Source organism: Triturus cristatus, chromosome 8 (assembly GCF_964204655.1).
Source record: "Triturus cristatus chromosome 8, aTriCri1.1, whole genome shotgun sequence".
Taxonomy (NCBI): Eukaryota; Metazoa; Chordata; class Amphibia; order Caudata; family Salamandridae; genus Triturus; species Triturus cristatus.
In genome coordinates, this window is record NC_140591.1 from 1478507925 (window position 1) to 1478518082 (window position 10158).

General features: G+C 48.6%; 1 pseudogene; it reads left to right on the plus strand.

Moving 5' to 3' along the window:
* The first annotated feature begins 347 nt into the window (after positions 1-347).
* LOC146805973 (intraflagellar transport protein 81 homolog pseudogene) lies at positions 348-9431 on the plus strand (annotated as a pseudogene).
* The last annotated feature ends 727 nt before the right edge of the window (positions 9432-10158 follow it).

Genomic DNA, 10158 nt, shown 5'->3' on the forward strand with positions numbered 1-10158 from the left:
ATCCAATGAAACATTAATCCTGCACTGTTTCATACAACAGGTGCTGAGGAAGGAGACAGTGATGACAGCGAATGTGGGGTGACCGTCCAGTCCACCGCAGACACTGCAGTCGCAGGGCTACTGTCCCTCCCATGCAGCCAATGGAGAGCTCTCCTGAACCTGAAAGGGCAACTGCAGAAGGGGCGCCTCGGGTCAGGTCCCCCACCACCACCCCGCAGACACCCGTCCCGACGAGGCGAAGACGCAGGGCAAGGGGCCAGACAACTGCGCAGGAGCCATCGACACCAAATGTCTGGGGACCAGTTGAGCTGCAGATGACAAGGGTGCAGTGCCTGCAGGCACGCCACATGGGGGCCATCAGCCTTCAAATGTCCAAACTGAACAAAAACCTCTCCACCATGACAGAGCGCATGAGTGACCTCACTCAAGCTGTTGTGGAGGGCAACAGGGACACCAACGCAACATTGCACGAGCTCGTGCGTGTGATGCAGGAGGGACAGATTAACCAGCGGAGGAGGCATCGCCAATTCATCGGGCGCCTGTCTGGATTGACACGCTCCAACCTCAAGTTGAGCAACGCCACAGCACTGCTGTCACGTCGGTCGGTGGCAATGCAGATCCACATGGGGCATTGTTGTGGGGACGTGGCCAGGGCCCTTGGACAGGTTACAACAGCTGTAGAGCAGATCCAGGCTGGTGTAGGTGGCCTCAGCAATGCCACTGGCGATGAGGGGAGTGAGAGGGCATCCAGCGTAAGCAGCATGTCTGCGCCAGTCAGCACCGGCAGAAGGTGTAGTGCACACCGTTCGACGCCTACAATTCCACCAATGTGTGAGGAGGGCGCAGCAGGAGATAGGCGCCTCGGTGTGCGTGGGAGGAGGCGCTGAGCAGTGACATCCCTCCGGACAATTGGCCATGGTGGCGTAACGATGGTCAGGACGTACAGAGGGACTGCCAATGGAGTCCCAAACCTTGTTCATCATCGTGCCTCGGTACATGACGTCAATGTATCCTCAGGCTACATGTCTGTTCAGACACCCAAGAATCCATGTGCAAGTGACAATAAAAACTTTGCATTTGATGGATGATCGTTTCTGTCTCATTAATACGTACCTTTGTTGTGATGTTGGGTGATGTTGGCACGTATCAACAGCCCCGCCGCATAGCTTCCATGATGCTGGTGTAGTGGGTGTACAGGGGGCTGATTGGCCGCAGTGCCGTGGTCATCTATGGGTATGCGTATCGTGGTAGCTACGATGGGCTACATTGCACATGCTGCCACTATCCGACAGCAGGTCACCGGCTGGTCCTGCATCGCAGCCCTAGGTCTGTGCAGGATGTGGAGGCGACTCTTGACCTATCCAAATGTCCTTTCAATCACATTACCTGTGCTTGTGTGTGGTGCGTTGTACCGCAGCTCCAGTGGTGCGCCTGTGTTTAACTGTGGAGTCAGGATATCGTACCTCACTGCGCATGCACTATCACCTACAGGGTAGCGTGGAATGTGTATGTGTCAGGTTTGCATTGCCATTACAGTATGCTTTAGTGTGCATGAGTATATTGTCTGACCTAGCAGGTGTCCCTCGCCATGTCCCCCCCTGAGCAGGCTGTGTGAATGCCAATGTTTCGGAAGATGTATGGATCATTGATGCTCCAAGGAGATTGCGCTGCGATGTCCGACATGATGTCATCCACATTGCACATTGGTTGGACGTGGATGGAGTTATAACAATTCCGGTCATTGAAGCTCTACTCATTGACTGATGGTGGACATATGGGTTGTGTGGGCTATCTAGCCATTCAATTCACATCAGGGAACTGTGCAGTCATATTTGAATGGAGACTTGGTGGAATCAATTCCTTTTGGGTTCTGGGGAGGCTGATGTGGTCGTGGGTCTGAGTCATCATGGCAGGCAGGGAGGTTCTCTGGACACGTGAGTGGGAGCCCAGTGATACCCCTCCCGCTAATGCCACTACACCCTGGACACCTCATGATGCAGTGGGTGCAGGCAACATTACACCTGGACATAGGGACCCTTAGCATAAGTCCTCTGTGTTTAGTGCAGCATTGGTGTTTTCAATTTGGATATGTGGGTGAGTTGTATCGCAGCGTTGATCATGTACTACTCATATCAGTCCTCTTGGGTGTGTCCCATCTGAGTGATGCGCAGGCAGTATGCCCTCTCCTGGAATCTGTCTGCCCTGCCCTGCTGCATGGGTCCTCATCCCCCTATCACACATGTTGTGTGCCGCCTTTGTGTGCCTCCTAAATGGACTCATTGATTAGTTGCAATAGCCCTCACCAGCTCCATCATTGTTTTAGCAGTGAAATGAGAAAAAAATATTTTTACCACCTGCTTCTGATACTCCTTATTCTGCACTTGCTAAATAGCGATTTTTGGTGAAATCGCTATTAGCGATTTTTGATGCATCTATTTGCGGGTTCATTCTGCGATTCCTTATTTGCTCCCGCAATTCTGGTTGGTGCTGATTCCGATTCGCTATCTCTCGGGGATCCCGGTATTTGCGAGTCGGTATTTTAGCGAATTTCGGGGATTTGTTTGATGCATGGGAAATCGGTGGTTTGCGCTCGCAATTAGCTACTCGCAAATTTAGCGAGCTGCTTTAGGCTTGATGCATGTGCCAGAATGTATTGCCACAACCAGGAAAAACTACAATGTTGCATGGATATGTCATGAACCGAGGAAGTGACCTAGCACTTCTTTGAGAACCAAAGTCTGGGAAAGTTGGACGATGTTAAAATTTTCTTCAAATGGACCAATCAGATTATAGTATTATCAAAGAAATGTTTCATGTTATTCCGAATTTTATTATAAAAAGGGTAGTAGAATAGGGAGGAGTTACCGCACACCCCTACCGACCCCACAGGCGATGACAGATGAGCTAGATGCTTGCACGATTCCTGTCCCTTTGGAGATCTTTGGGAATGTGACGTGCTGAGCAAAGAACTTTTCTGGACTTTGAGTCTTGGCCTGCTTTATTGGAACAATTGGGCAGAGAAATTCGGTTTAAGCAGAGCCAATTAAATTAGAAAAGACCCGGATAGCACGAATAGGTAAATATAAAATGTCATGCGATCTGTGTTGTTTGACTAAATTTTCAACTTTGATTGACCGAAATGCTAATTATATAATTGCAAACAAGATTTAGATAAAAAATAATTTGATTAACAGAAATTATGAGTTTGTGATTTTTCCATTAGGAGATTAAAGGATTCTGAAGCTGAAATGTGTTTTAGCTGGTTCTAAATCACCATCAACCAGCCTAACTAATTGGTCCGTCGACCACGTGGTGGAGTGCCTTGATGTTAAGGTTAGGATCCTATAGGTGGTGGTGCAAAAATGTGTATTCTGTAATATAACTTTTCATTCCCTACAGGGAATAAGGTACCCCCCACATGTCCAGTGCATCATTCCTCCTGTGTGCAGACCTATGAGAGAAACGTATGAGTGTTGGTGTTATGGGCCCTACCAATGAATGCGTGTGTGAATGAGTTAGCGTGATGTCGGGTCTGTGACGCAGGGAGGATCTGTAGATTTTGCCCCCCCCCCCCCTTTCCCCGCGCTGGATCACTGTTAACCATGAGTTAAGACGATTTGCCTGCGGTTGAAGGCGCAGCCAAGAACTCTCGTGAGCATTCAGCGCGTTATGTTGTGCGTGCCTCTTGCTGTTTTCATGGTTACACGAATCTGGTGAAGGCCCATGTCAGTTTAATGAGACGCCGTACGTCGGACGCCTACACAAGTACACTGATCACCAGTTAATCCAGTTAGCAGACAAAGGGACATTCCGAAAATCCTCCTCCGAAGCATTTGTCAGGCAATAATCACTTTGTACTCCGATGTGTTGGAAAGGGAGTAGCGGCGCATTAAGCATAGTGCATATTGACGTCACTGCCGAAGAACGGAGACCCAACAAGTCATCTCCACTAGAGAATTAATTTTCACACCCGGCTTCCATATTCCTAAAGGCAAGAGACACCATGAAGCTGGTGAAACATTAAGGGGAAATCAAAGCACAAGCCATACCGATGTGATGCGCGGTGCGATTGTAAACTGACACACTGTTATTAAGCATTGACGGTGCTCGCCAGTTTATGTTCACGCTGCACGCAAAAATGCCCGCCCAATTCCGATCATATGCAAAGATATTGTTCATTCCAAGAATAAATCAAGTAACTTTGTGAGGCACGTCGTTGCAACTTGGAAATATGACCATGATTGATTGGATGTTTTGTACACTCGTAAGTGTATTTAAAGACTGTAACAGTGTGAAACCCTTGACAATAGTGCCACATTGTGGACTTTGGAAGTAGTTAATGTGTGGCTCCTTTTCACAAAACCAAGAATAGGATGGTCACAATATGGATCTGTTTTGCAAGCCAGAACAAAACTAAAGCATTTGGGGTAGAACAACAGGTGCCAAGCCAGAGTAAATCCAGAACCAGGAAAGCCTAGAACCGGGGCTTAGAGCCTTAAACTAGAGCATACAGCCCATGACCTGTTGGAAAAGAGAAGGCACCTGGCACGTTTTCTTGTCAAGTTTGATGTCCCTGTTGATCTCCTTCAAGATGATGTGGTGGCTGACACAAACAAGCAATTGATGGAAGGCTGCAAAACGTGCACAAGAAGCGTGAACAACTGAAGGCCTCTGGATGGCCTATTGCAGAAATAAGTAGGAACATCAGTACCATGGTTGAGGAGAAGGTCCAGCTGATAAAGAGAGTGGAGCGTCTTAAGAAGAAAGTGCTGAGTGTACAGAATCATCAGCAGATGCTTGAGATAGCCAGGCAGCTGCGCCTTGAGAAGGAGAGAGAAGAGCCTCAGAAACAAGAGTGGAAGAATCAGCTGTGTCATGCAGAACAGCAGTCGTAGAGCACAACATCAGCTAAGAGATATACTTCATGCAGTAGATGATGGGAGTCTAAACGTTTGATGAAAAAGGTGGAAGAAGAGATAATACTTAATCCTCACATGCTTGCTGAGAAACTTCCCAGAGAGTTGGAGAGCAAATAGCAAGTCTTGCATTTCCTACAAAAAGTTGTAACTGAACCAGCAATAGACCAATATGTGCTCAGCGAACTTGAAGTAAAGATCCATGTAATTAATGCAAACATCAATAACCCAAGTGAAAAGAGGATGATAAGTGATTCCATGGATGATAAACTGTCGTTCTTCCTGCGACAGTCTTCAATTTTTGCCTGGTAGAAAGAAGCAAAGACTGAAGAACTGCAAGTGCTGGTTAATGTGGAGAAGGAAATACTCCACAAAGCAAATGAGGTCCTGTATTTCGATGGCCTGAGGTTCGAAAGGGCGATAGGTTCAAACGGTATGTGAGTAAACTCCGTGGGAAGACTACAGTGTTTAAAAAAAGAAATCAAGAGCTGGCAGAGCTTAAAGCAGAGCATGGCGTTCTCCAGAGAACAGAGGATATCCTGAAACAGCGACTAGAGCCTGTGCAGCTGCAGCTACTGGCAATTGAACAGGAGAGAGACGTATCTGGATATAGCGACGCACAAGAAGATCTAGTGAGGGTTTTGACATTGAGAAGCAAAATGTATTAATTTATTTTATTTATTTAGAGAATCTTGTATAGTGCACAGATACCCCAACGGGGTGTCCCGGTGCTTCTGTGAGAGCTGATGCTGTGTATGACTCAATTGGTATCAACAGAAGAGAAAGGTTTTTAGAGCTCTCCGGAAGGGGAGTTCCTCCTGGATGGTCCGGATGGACAAGGGTAGCTTGTTCCAGTGGGAGGAAGCACAGACTTGGAATGTTTTTCCCCCAGAACAAACTTTTTTGACTCTGGGGGTGGAAAGGAGATTTTTAGAGCTCGAGTGGAGAAGTCTGGTATTGCTGTATGGACGAAGGCAGGAGGATAAGTATGCGGAACCCTTTCCCTTGATAGCCCGATGAGCTAGGGTAAGTGCCTTGAATTCCGCCCTCTTATGAACCGGGAGCCAGTGCAGCCTATGTCGATGGGGAGTGATGCGTTCACGAAGGGGGAGACCACAGATCAGGCGAACAGCAGCATTCTGGACTGTCTGGAGGCGACACTGGAGGCCCAAGGAGAGACCCAGGTACAGTCCATTGGCGTAATCCAGATGGGAGGTGATTAGAGCATGCACGATAGTTTTCCTAGTCTGGCTGGGGAGAAAATTGATGAACTTTTTCATCATCTTCATCTTAGAGAAACAGGCCGCGGATACCGTCTGGATTTGTTTTTGGAAAGAGAGATTGGTATCCCAGATTACCCCGAGATTTTTAACTGAGTCTTAAGGTGAAGGGGGTGTACTCAGTTCAAGGGGCCACCACAGGTTGGGGTCCAGAGGCGAGGGGTGATGGAAAAATATAACTTCGGTTTTGCTGGCGTTAAGCCGGAGGGAATTGTTATCCATCCAGCTTGCGATGTTGCGGAGGCAGTTTTTCAACGGGTCAAAGGTAGATTGGGAAGGGGAGTCGAATGAAAACAGTAGCTGTATATCATCAGCGTAAGAAGTGGCCTTGATTCCGGATTGAGCGATGATCTCGGCCAGAGGGGAAAAATAAACATTGAACAGGAGGGGGCTCAGTGAGGGGCCCTGAGGGACTCCCCACCTGAGAGGGCGACAGTCCGAGGTAAATGGGGGTGTTAATACTGCCTGTGTCCGATTGGACAGAAAGGAGGCAAACCATTCCAAGGCCTTGCCTTGTATGCCTTTTGCCTGCAGACGGTCAAGGAGGACGGGGTGGGAGACGGTGTCGAATGCTGCCGACAAGTCGAGCAACACCAACACCGCTCTAGATCCCTCATCCAACTTCCATCTGATGGCGTCAGCCATCTCAATGAGGGTGGACTCGGTGCTGTATCTGGGCCTAAATCCGTGCTGTGAGTTGTGGAAGGCACCATTGGTTTCCAAGAAGCTAGCCAGTTGCCGCTGTACGAGTTTCTCAAGCACTTTAGCTGGTGCAGGGAGCAGGGAGATGGGACGGTAGTTAGCAGGTTCGGTGGGGTCTGCATTTGCTTTTTTGAGTATGGGAACCAATCTGGCGTGTTTCCAGGAGTCGGGATAGATTCCTGTCTGGAAGGAGTCGTTCCAAATTTCATTTAAGATGGGATTGAGCAGGGGGGCTAAGGATTTATACTGTTTGCCGGCCAGGGGTCCAGGGGGGGAACCAGATTTGCATTTTAGTAATTCTGCCAGCGAGTGTTCCGGGGTAATCACCTCAAAGTTAGAGAAGACCTGAGCGGGATTAGAGCTGACTGTGCATGGTTCGAGATTGTCAGGATTAATCTTGCTGGGAAAGGAATTTTGAATAGTGGCAATTTTGTCTTCAAAGTAGTTAGATAGACTGTCGCTAAGGGTCTGGGACACCGGGGGTTGACGCTTGAGGGCAAGAGGGTCAGTGAAGGATCTGACGGTATTGAAAATAACTCTTGAAGACCCTTGTGTCCGGAAGATTTTCTCCTCTAGATCGGATCTTTTGTGATCTATGATTTTCTTCCTGTACTCCTTAAGGGCGGATTTATATTTGGATTTACTGTTTGGGGAGTAAGATCGTCTCCAACTTCTCTCAAGCTGTTTACAGGCCGATTTACAAATGCGGAGTTCATCCGAGTACCACGGTGCGGAAGGGGTGGCTCGTGAGGATTTAATAGGTCTGATAGGGGCTAGGAGGTCAATAGCAGAAGTGATCCAATGGTTGAAATTAGACAGTCTGATGTCTAAATCTGTAGCCTCCTCGGGGGCGGACAAGGAGAGATGAGGGGCTAAATTCTCAGGGGAAATCATCCTCCAGTTACGACCCACTGAGTTGGACAGGGGTCTCGATCGATCCTGATGGCAGAAAGAGATGGTAAAAGGGATCACGTAGTGATCAGACCAGATTACAGGGATGGGGTCACTTGTAGAGGTATCTGTTAGGTTAGTGCAAATAAGGTCCAGGGTGTGTCCTGCCTTATGCGTGGGACCGGAAATTATTTGGTTTAGCCCACCATCTGATAGGGTGGACAGGAAATTAACGATGGTGGGGTCATCGGCAATGTCGACGTGAAGGTTGAAGTCCCCAATAAGGGTGAAATTAGCGTAACGGAAGGAGGCTTGTAGGGCATATTCAAGAAGGGCCGGGAGATAGGAGATTTTAGATTTGGGGGGGCGGTAAACTAATAAACCTGAGTATGTGCAGTTAGCAGCTAATTTGATACAAAAGGGTAGTGCCTCGATACACTCTATTTGGGAATAGGAGAAGGAAGAGATGGACCAGATAGATCTATAGATTCTGTCTGTTGGCACACAAGATCTTGTAATCTGGCGGGATGGCAAGGCAGAGAGCGGGATTAGATTCTTCTCCTAACCAGGTTTCGGTGAGAAAAAGAAGGTCCCACTGGTTGTCCTCTAACGATTGAGCTACATCTAAAGAGTGTTTCACAAGTGAACGACAGTTAATCAGTCCAGCTTTAATGATAATTTTCTTGGGGGCCGAGGAGTGTCGGGGGAGAGATTGTAGAAGATGACATGGAGGCGGAGAGGTGTTGTCTCTAGTTTGTACACTACAGGGTTTAAAGGGTAGTGACGAGGAATCGGAAGAAGGAGTATGTGCATACGAACAGGATTTTAAGTCGAGGTGAAGTAAGGCTACCCTGCTGTAGGAGATGGTAGTGGAGGGGCCAGGTGAAGGAGAGATCTGACTCGCCGCGTCCTGGTCGCGGACGGGCGCAGATGGGCAGGACTCTGGCACGACTCCGGCGCGAGTCAGGCGCGCCCGCTGTGCGCGTTCGCTGCGCAAAGGCATGGACATCCCCTTTTATGCGCAACTAGAGCGCTGTGAATCCCACCCACACACAAGATGGCCGCCGCTATTCAGTGCCCGGGACCGGCTCCACTGCGTCAGTGCTCGGCTGGGAGTGGCCCAGGGCAGCGGGAAAGAGGGGGAACGAAGTGAGCGATTAAAGCTTATTAAATCAAGCTAATTTACTTAGAGTTGCAAGAGAGTAGATAAAACGCCGATTTAGCAGTTTGTACAATTTAAGAGCAAGTAAAATCAGAAACAGCCACCCGGCTTCCGCCTCAGGAGGTGCCCAAGCAGTCACACGGAAAGGGTTCCACATACTTATCCTCCTGCCTTCGTCCATACAGCAATACCAGACTTCTCCGCTCAAGCTCTAAACATCTCCTTTCCACCCCCAGAGCCAATGGATGAAGTGAGAGGCCAAACCCGAGACGACATGTCTGACATGGTAAAAAAGAAACAAAGCTGAATGCAATGATGGCTGAAAAGAAGTCAGCCTTAGCCCCTGTTATAAAAGAACTGAGACCATTACGACAGAAGTGTCTGGAACTAACCCAAGGGTATGTTGAGAAGAAGGCTCAGTTTCACAGCTGTGCAAAAATTTTCACTGAATCCGGGTGTAAATCTCGCTATTGGATATGAACAATTTAAATGTCTCTAGTACAATAGTGCCCCGGCTACTCTTCATTTTTTTTTAATGCATTAAACTGACTTTTCTTGAGAAGGACGCATCATTCTAGCAGCAGTCTCTTCAACACAATATGAAAATCGCAAGGAAACAAGGGCAGAAACGGGACATGGAGCCCGCGATGAGGTCAAAGAGCCCATAACTAGAGTCAGAGAACTGAGATTAAGAGCCAGAACTCGTAACTAGAGTTTGAGAACCGTGGCACAGAGCCCGGTAGTGGACAAAGAGTGGACAGAGGTCCCACAAAGAGAAGAGCCCATGATCGTGCCCATGACCGTGACGGCGACCAGAAGCGAGTCAGAGGACACAGAACAGGGACAAACGTCCCACATCTGGAAGCTGGTCAAAGAGCTCTTAACCAGGACAGAGAACCAGGAGGGGACAAAGGTCCCAGAACCGACGAAGGACAAAGGTCGTCCAAGAGGGGACAAAGGTCGCCACAGAACAAGGAGTGGACAAAGGTCGTCCAAGAGCGGACAAGGGTTGTTCCAGAACAAACAGTGGACAATGGTCGTCCAAGAGGGGACAAAGGTCGTCCCTGAACGAGGAGTTGACAAAGGTCGTCCAAGAGGGGACAAGGGTTGTCCCAGAACAAGGAGTCAGTGGTCGTCCAAGAGGGGACAAAGGTTGTCCCTGAACGAGGAGTGGACAAAGGTCGTCCCAGAAGGGACAAAGTTCCCA